Source organism: Sceloporus undulatus, chromosome 5, assembly GCF_019175285.1.
Source record: "Sceloporus undulatus isolate JIND9_A2432 ecotype Alabama chromosome 5, SceUnd_v1.1, whole genome shotgun sequence".
NCBI classification, from domain to species: domain Eukaryota; kingdom Metazoa; phylum Chordata; class Lepidosauria; order Squamata; family Phrynosomatidae; genus Sceloporus; species Sceloporus undulatus.
This window is the reverse complement of record NC_056526.1, coordinates 34,858,725-34,867,592: the sequence shown is the minus strand read 5'-3', so window position 1 is coordinate 34,867,592 and position 8,868 is coordinate 34,858,725. Positions and strand designations below refer to the sequence as shown.

The following is an 8,868-nucleotide window of genomic DNA, read 5'->3' as shown; positions in this document are numbered from 1 at the left end:
ATGATGTTTCACTGAAGCTAAGTAGCTTTGGCTCTGTTAAGCTGCTGAAGGACCAACTAGAAAGAGGCATAGCTCACTGGAAAACACATAGGCCCGGTCAACAAATGGGCCTCTTGATGATGTGCTAGGGTGCCTCAGGGTGTTGCTTACAGACACCCGCAACCCTAGCAAATATTCCATACGTCAAAATGGTGGTGCCCTGTACGATGGCACTGCCATTTTGATGTGATGGACGCTTAGCGTCCGCAACGTCACGATGTTGACGTCGCGAGTGCCGCCATTGGCGCCTGCGGCTCAGTATCATGCCCACAAAGAACCCACTTTTTGTGGGTTCTTTTCTGCCGCAGGAAACTGCGCGGTTTGTCCACTGCATTTCCCCCCTGGCGGAAAACTAGGCACTGGCAGACTGCCCTTTTGGGGGTCTGTACCGGCCATAGTTTGCAGAATTGTCCCTGATTCCACACCTGGCCTCAATAGGGAAACCATGAATTCCCTTTCTGAAGCCAACTGGCACAGCAGATATATGAGGCTTGATCAGAGATAGGGAACACCCGGATCAGACAAGGGGATTTGGAAGTATAATCCATGGCAATCTGAACGCAATCATGGGGTTTAAACTTATGTGTGATAACCCACTACAGTCACAAAATTCGGCGCAATGGGAAGTCAGTCCGAACGCAATCATTGGTTTCACATTATTGCGTGATAGACTGCCATACGCACATTGGGCAATGGCAATGTATTTCAGGCAATGGAGAGCCAGTTTGAATGCATTGCGTATCACGTAATTGTGCAAAATTAGCGACTTTAAGTGAATGCATTTTGGCCCCACTTTCTTTTCATTTGAATTTAAGAGAAATTCCTCCCGTTTGATAAACTCCAAATGATGTTGGATTTCCTTTCCAATCATTCCTGGACTGACAGTCATATCGGCGTTGAGAAACAACAAGATCTGAAGGTCACATGCTCCTCATGCTTGGGAAGACAGATCTATCTATTGTCATGACTTAATATTGGGATCTCCTTCTGGTAGGAAGTACCTTTCTATTCAGGTGTAGCGTTTGGAAACTACTGACTTTCTGAGGAAAGGGCTCTCAATGAGGGTAGGCAGTCCTGGAGTTTTAAAACGATCTATTTTAAAATAACTTTTAATCCAATGGTGTTTTGATGTAATTTATTTTCTATTTAATATAATACATTTTTGTGATTTGTGTCTTCAAGAAGAAAACATGTTACAAGATATCTACCAGTTTGGGAAGAAAGGTGGGATATCCATCAAATAATTATGTTTCTACGATTACAAGTGATTCTGATGTCTTTGGAGCTAGAGTAATGTATAGAAATAAGGTATCTCCTTGTTTCCCCCCCTTTTTCACCACAGTTCCTTCTGTTCTTTGTGTACTGAAACTACTCATCAGTCCTCTTTTCCATCCTCTTCTTTTAAAATTTTTACAACACACACACACACACAAACATCCCAATAAACAAAGTTCAATGGGCAACTTCAACAAATGAAAACATAGCACATTATAAAATCAGAAATCATTCGTACTAAGAACAGAGGAAAATAAACTTTGCTAGCAATTGATTAGATGCTGATTAATTAATTAACTGATTATTGCAGCAGCTAAACAATTTGAAACTGGAGAGAATAAAATCCATAAAGTTAGCACAGCATAAAACCATAACATGAAATGTAGCATGACTAGGAGAATAAAATATTAAAGCAGTTGGGCTGATTTGGGGAGGATGTTCCCAGAGGAGAGTCACACCAAGACCTCTCAAAATCATTCCTTCCCCACAACTTATCTCCATTCAGCTATATACCCCTTTCACATACTCTTCCCCTGTTTCTGCCTAATCAGTGCCTGTCACGCTCCCACAACCATCTGGCCTGTTGAGCATATTTAACAGAATAAGTATACTGTTTCTCCAATATGAATTAATTATATCCTGATTTCTTGAAATATGGGACCAAGGCAACCTATGACATAGATTAGAACAATTTATAATACAATAGTAAGAAAATAATAATTAAACAAGCAATCATATCAAAAAATCCGAGACCATATGGTGCAGTGTTTGAGTACTGGAGTAAAATTCAGGGGACCAGGATTCAAATCTCCACTCGCTATGGAACTGTTGTGACCTTGAGCAAGCATACTCCTTCAGCTTTCCGAAGAAGACAAAGACAAACCCCCCTGAATAAATTTTGCCAATAAAACTCTGTTACAGGTGTTTTTGGCGCCATAAGTCAAAAACAACTTGAGGGCACACAACAGCAGCTATTTTTGTGCTCCTTAGATAACAGATGTTTATTTTAATTGTCAGTCAGCTTCATTAAGGCGTAACATCATATTTACATTAACAAATCATATCCCAAGCATCATTAAGAGTTTTTTATGTTGAAAGATGTTCCTATATTTCATCCTACTGAGTTCATGGCGCATATTCTCAGGTAATTGTTACAGGAGCTCAATAAAAGTCTGGCCACGGCCCAGCAAACTCCAATATCAATTTAAAAAAATAAATAAAGGGGGGGGGAATACCTAGTCATCAAAATAAACACACTGATAAGTACATATCAAATTAAATTACTGACACCTGTTTAAACAAAACAACAAATATTGTCCTGCTTTCAAAGACAGTGGTACTGAGACTGTCTAGATTGCCATCTTGGGAGAAGGAAAGAATCAGAGATTCTGCTCATAAAGCTAATTTGGGACACAAGAGGTACATCTGCATGCAGAAATAAGTAGTTTGAGACTAATTAACTGTCATGGTTTAATTCTAAGAATTCTGGAATTTGTAGTTTGTTGTGGCACTAAGCCTCATAGGGAAGGCTAAATTTCTCACAAATACAAATCTCAGAATTCCACAGTATTGAGCCACAGCAAATTATTTCTGCAGTGCAGATTACCAGAGTCTAACTTGATGTCTGAGGTCTGGATATCACTTTGTACGTCACTCTGAAGAAGTTGGTTTACATCTACAAAAGCTCATGCTAAAATAAAAAGCAGTTAAGTCTTAAAGAGCTGCAACATTTCTTTCCCCCTCTTCAATCCCTTCTTCCTTTTATCTGCAGAGACTAATACAGTTACTTCTTGGAAAAACTAACTGGATGTAATATACGAAGTGCAATGTATTAAAGCATGGTTGACACCAAGCAGAGATCAAGCGAAGTCTAGAAAATATATGTGTAGGTTGACATGGGGAAAGGAGGAATTAAACCTCCAACTCAAAAAAAACCTGAACCAGCCCAGTTGATTTTTTTTCCCATGGGTTTGCTTTCATCCTGCAGGAAATGGGCCATTAAGTTGGGGATGGGGATAAGAGAAAGAAAAGTAATAGAGCTTTACTGGTGTCATTAAAGGAAAGAAAACTCAGCAAACTGTCTTACAATTTTTCTGCATGAAACATTCCTCCCCAGAGTTGTTAGTCTGATTTAACTCGTCATCTACTTTCAGTACATATATTTTAACATGTATTGGTTTTATTTTCTTTTAACTGGTGGTGTATCTAAGTGTCATTGTTTCCACTTTGATCCCACAGAAAGAGAGGGGGGCAAAGAAACCATTATTATTGTTTTTTTATTGTTAGTAAATCTTGGTTATATTTTTTCCTTAATGTTCAACTGCAACCCTATTTTTACACTTATCTTGACCTCAAGTCTTCATTATTTTCTGCTAGTAGCAAGTATCATCTGCATATCATAAACTGTTGGTGTTTCTTTCTCTAATCCTTTTTAACGCCTGCCTTCTTTTGTACACAGTAAACATCCAGTAACAACTTGTTCAGAGATAATCGTCAATGGTCAAAAGAGTAACAAGAAGGCATTCTGTCAACTCACAGAAAAATCTTTTGACAATCCTTTCAGAGGACTAACGGGATATTCTGAACTAGTTTTGAGTGATAAGGAGAGTTCATCATACCTTTGAGACAGGAAAGGATCTTTAGATTTCTTAGGCAAGGTAGGTTTGATGGAGGCATCTTTTTTTCCAGTTCTTTGCTCCCTGAAAAAGCCAGGGAAACCACATGAAGCCAGACTCATCACCATTCAAAAGTCTGAGGCAGGGAAGGGGCACATCCAACTGTAGGTAGAGTGAAGGCAAACCAAACGTGAGTGAACCAGATTTAATTGTTACTAATCTGAACATTTTTTCAATCTCAATTCTGTAAATCCCTATTTAGAAATAAGTCCCTTGCAACAAACCCACTATTTGCATAACACCATTCAGTTTCTGTGCTGGGTGTGTTAAGCTCCTCTGATCAGTTTGGAGATAACAGCAGAAGCAGCTTGTGGGCTGGAGGGGAGTTCCTTCCACAGATTACATCTGGACTCTAACTAGGAGTTGGAATCCTAGACGTACGTCCAATCAGCTACACAACAAAGCAAACGATGAGGAATGCTTGTGAACTACACCCCACAACATCTGGAGGGCCACACGATTGCCACCCCAGTCTATGAAGATATCCGGACAATTATAAGTCCCTACACACTCATGTAGACACTAATCTCTGCATCCATCCACCCACAAAAAAACACATCTTGTACACTGTAGTGGGCAACTGTGGAAAGTCAGGGAGCTGCATTGTTTTCAGGAGACCCTTGGGTGCCTTAACTGTTCCAGGAAGAATGAATGAATTAATACTTTTTTGCCCTCAGACATCTCTGAGGTACATGGGGGCATTTCACATCATGTTTGGGTTTTTTGTAAAGGCCTCTCCTGAACTAAACTGGCTGGTTGGGGGCAAAATGTGGTGAAAGGCACTACCATCCCTAATGGAAGATCCAGGACAAGAAAAACCTGGAAAAAAATTGCATCCCCCCTTTTAACCCTTGGGATCCTAGGTGTCCTCCACATGTGTGGAAATGCCCTCTGCACTTTCCCCAGAGTGCAGTTGGGGGCATTCTAAGTCAAAAACATTTTTTTTACACCTGCAGGCTGGGGCCACACTTGCTCATGCCTGTTTGTACACAGGCAGACTCTGGTCCATCTAGCTCAGTACGGTCTACAAGAACTAGCAGTTTTAGAGTTCGTCCAGGATCCCTTTCCTGACATGAAATGGGAGTTCTGCCACTGAACTCCCCAACTCTTTGGACACTCTGACAGGTAACTCTCCCATGATAAAATATAACAATCCAAAAGCTCATTCCAACATATTGTCAAAGATTTCATTTGCCAAACCGTTTGTTAAATGAAGATTATAAAGTGTGACAATTATCATCAGAGCTGGTCCCATTTGAAAATATTATGTATACATTTATATGTATATGTGGATGCAGGTTGTGCGTAGATAGTTTCTACTGAATTAAAAGCACAAGTAAAGAGAACTAAATGTGTATTCTCTCTTTCTTCTTCCATTCATCTATTGCCTCCAAAAACTGAAGGTTAATTGGAAAAATTACTTTTTTGACAATAATCCCAGAATCCCAGCCAACAAGGGGATTCTGAAGATTTGTACACCAAGAAATACCCTGTTCTCCACAAGCAAATGAGAAACATTACCTCCTGGGTACTTTAGTCCTAACAGGCGTGTTCCTGAGAGGTCCAGGTCCTGACTGTAGTAACAGTGACAGTGTGGCCTGGGTGATCGTAGCTCACAGACTCTGTCCGGATGTCACCAGATGCTCTAATCGTGTCAGCTTCCTCTAAAAGGTTAAAGAAGGAACATGATGGAATTACAAATATTAAATCAGTTTCTCCAATAAAATGGATGGGAAAAACAGGATCAAAAGTAGCAAAAAAAAAAAGCATCCTGAATATACATTCCTCAGATATGAAACATGGCTATCATATCACTTCTTAATCCTCTTCTCCAGGCTAATGTACTCAGCTTCCTAATTCACTCCTCATAGGCCATGGTTTTCTTCAGGCAGGACTCACCTAAGGCATCTTCTCTTTCCTTCAACTCTTCATATATCCTTATGCCTCTAAAATGGCAAGCAAAGAAACGAAGGTTTTCAACACATTGATTTAAAGTAAATTGTTTTAAAACAAGAGATGAGTCAAAAACCAATCATCCACTGTTTTCTCACAGAGCTGATGGTCACTTCCCAGTTGTCAAGAGTTCATTTCTCAGGCTCTCAGGGATAAATGTCAGCAAACAATACACAACACACAACTTCTGGAACACACCTTGCTTGCCAAGCTAGTCTATCACTATTTCTTACACAACAGGGAGTTTAGGGCCAAAGCCCCCCATCTACCAAAATTTCTGGGTAAGGAAAAAAACTGGAAGAAACACCAGGAAGGAATGCAGCTAAATTGCAGAGCAACTGTTTTCCATGCAGAATGTCCAGGTTCAATCCCTAGCAGTTTCCAGGTAGTACTAGAAGCATTGCCTGCCTAAACCAGGGAAATGTTCTGCTAGTTGATATCATCAACTACGCAGTATAAATTAGCTTCTTGTGCTGCTAGTCCTTAAGCAAGCATTCATATCTTCATTTCATTCAAGTCACAGGTCACATATGTTACAGAATGCATCTTTGTCTTCTGAAACAGGAAGGCCAGGAGAACACTATGGAATTATGAATACAGTAAGCCCTCCATGTTCACCAGATTTTTATTCATAATTCGAGTACTGTATCCAGGTTTTAATCCGCGAGGGTCTTGGAACCAAACTGCAGCAGATACAAGGGCACACGTATTGCTTTGGGGGTTCAAAGCTAGGGCCAGAGTTGCAAAAAGTGCAAATTCTCTTATCCCCAAGGAAGTAGCAGCTAGTAAAGCAACACTGCTTCTTGTGATTTTGGAAAAGAGCACCAGATTACCCTCCAATGTTCTTCTGTTGCATCATATCACACGGAGGGGAATCACAGGGCCTCCAGATGTTATCCTTGAAGTTAAGGAAAGGAATGCTGGGAGTTACATCCAATATCATCTGGAGATACTGTATGAAGCTTTTGTGGAGTTCTGGAGTCTCTTCAGCAGAGAACTTCCCCAGCTGTTTTGGGGGTCAGTCATACTGCCTCAGAACATCTTAGCAAACCTGACCACCACCAAGTTGACAGTACCTCTTCCTTCATCTTTTTGTTCTTCTTTCAGCTTGTGTTTTATCTCCTCCATCGCTATTTTTCTCCTCTCAACCACTTACGTTTGGAAGCCGGTCAATACTCTCTGGAAGAGTAAATAGATTGCAGCACATTAGACACAGGAGAAAAGACAGCCTACCCCAACACACTTATCTGCATGCGTCTAACAAGTTACCTTGCCACAGCGATTTAGGGGAAAATGTAAAACATTGGCCTATAAGCACCCAATGCCCAGGCCATCATGTGAAATATATGTATATCTTTTCTGTTTAAAAAGGTTTTTCTATTAACACATGGTACCCACAAGTCTTGAGGAGAGGCAGGAAAGAATATATATTAATAATTATTATTCATTATTATACATTTAGTTGAATGCCCTCCAGTCGGAGCATGCCTAGGAAGCATGGTTAATATTTCCTGTATTTACTAGCTTAAGGGGGGGAAAACAAGGAGATACCTTATTTCATTTATACATTACTCTAGCTCCAAAGACATCAGAATCACTTGTAATCGTAGGAACATAATTATTTGATGGATATCCCACCTTTCTTCCAAAACTGGTAGATATCTTGTAACATGTTTTCTTCTTGAAGACACAAAATCACAAAAATGTATTATATTAAAATAGAAATAAATTACATCAAAAACACCATTGGATTAAAAGTTATTTTAAAATAGATCAGTTTTAAAACTCCAGGACTGCCTACCCTCATTGAGAGCCCTTTCCTCAGAAAAGTCAGTTAGTTTCCAAACGCTACACCTGAATAGAAAGGTACTTCCTACCAGAAGGAAGCTCCCAATATTAAGTCATGACAATAGATAGATCTGTCTTCCCAAGCAGTGAGGAGCATGTGACCTTTCAGATCTTGTTGGTTTCTCAACAGCCGATATGACTGTCAGTCAGGAATGATTGGAAAGGAAATCCAACATCATTTAGGAGTTTATCAAACGGGAGGAATTTCTCTTAAATTCAAATGAAAAGAAAGTGGGGCCAAAATGCATTCACTTAAAGTCGCTAATTTTGCACAATTACGTGAATACGCAATGCATTCAAACTGGCTCTCCATTGCCTGAAAATAACATGCCATTGCCCAAATGTGCGTATGGCAGTCTATCACGCAATAATGTGAAACCACATGATTGCGTTCGGACTGACTTCCCATTGCCCGAATTTGTGTGTACTGTAGTGGGTTATCACACAATAACGTTAAACCCCATGATTGCGTTCAGATTGCCATCGGATTATACTTCCAAATCCCCTTGTCTGATCCGGGTGTTCCCTATCTCTGATCAAGCCTCATATTATCTGCTGTGCCAGTGGGCTTCAGAAAGGGGAATTCATGGTTCCCTAGTGAGGCCAGGTGTGGAATCAGGGACAATATCTGCAAACTATGGCCCGGTACAGACCGCCCAAAAGGGCAGTCTGCCAGTGCCTAGTTTTCCGCCAGGGGGGAAATGCAGTGGACAAACCGCGCAGTTTCCTGCGGCAGAAAAAGAACCCACAAAAAGTGGGTTCTTTTGTGGCATGATACTGAAGCCGCAGTGCGCCAATGGCGCACTCGCGACGTCAACATCGTGACGTGCGGACGCTAAGCGTCCATCACATCAAAATGGCAGTGCCCATCTGTACAGGGCACCACCATTTTGACGTATGGAATATTTGCTAGGGTTGCCGGGTGTCTGTAAGCAACACCCTGAGGCAACCCTAGCACATCATCAAGAGGCCCATTTGTACCGGGCCTATGTGTTCTTCCAGTGAGCTATGCCTCTTTCTAGGTGGTCTCATTCAGGCAGCTTAACAGAGCCAAAGCTACTTAGCTTCAGTGATAGAA

At 40.8% G+C, this 8,868-nt stretch overlaps 1 protein-coding gene across 1 annotated transcript in view; it reads right to left on the bottom strand.

Moving 5' to 3' along the window:
* The window catches only part of NOL12 (nucleolar protein 12), an 87,770-nt gene that overhangs the window by 1,028 nt on the left and 77,874 nt on the right, over positions 1 to 8,868 (bottom strand). The gene's annotated exons all lie outside the window — the stretch shown is intronic.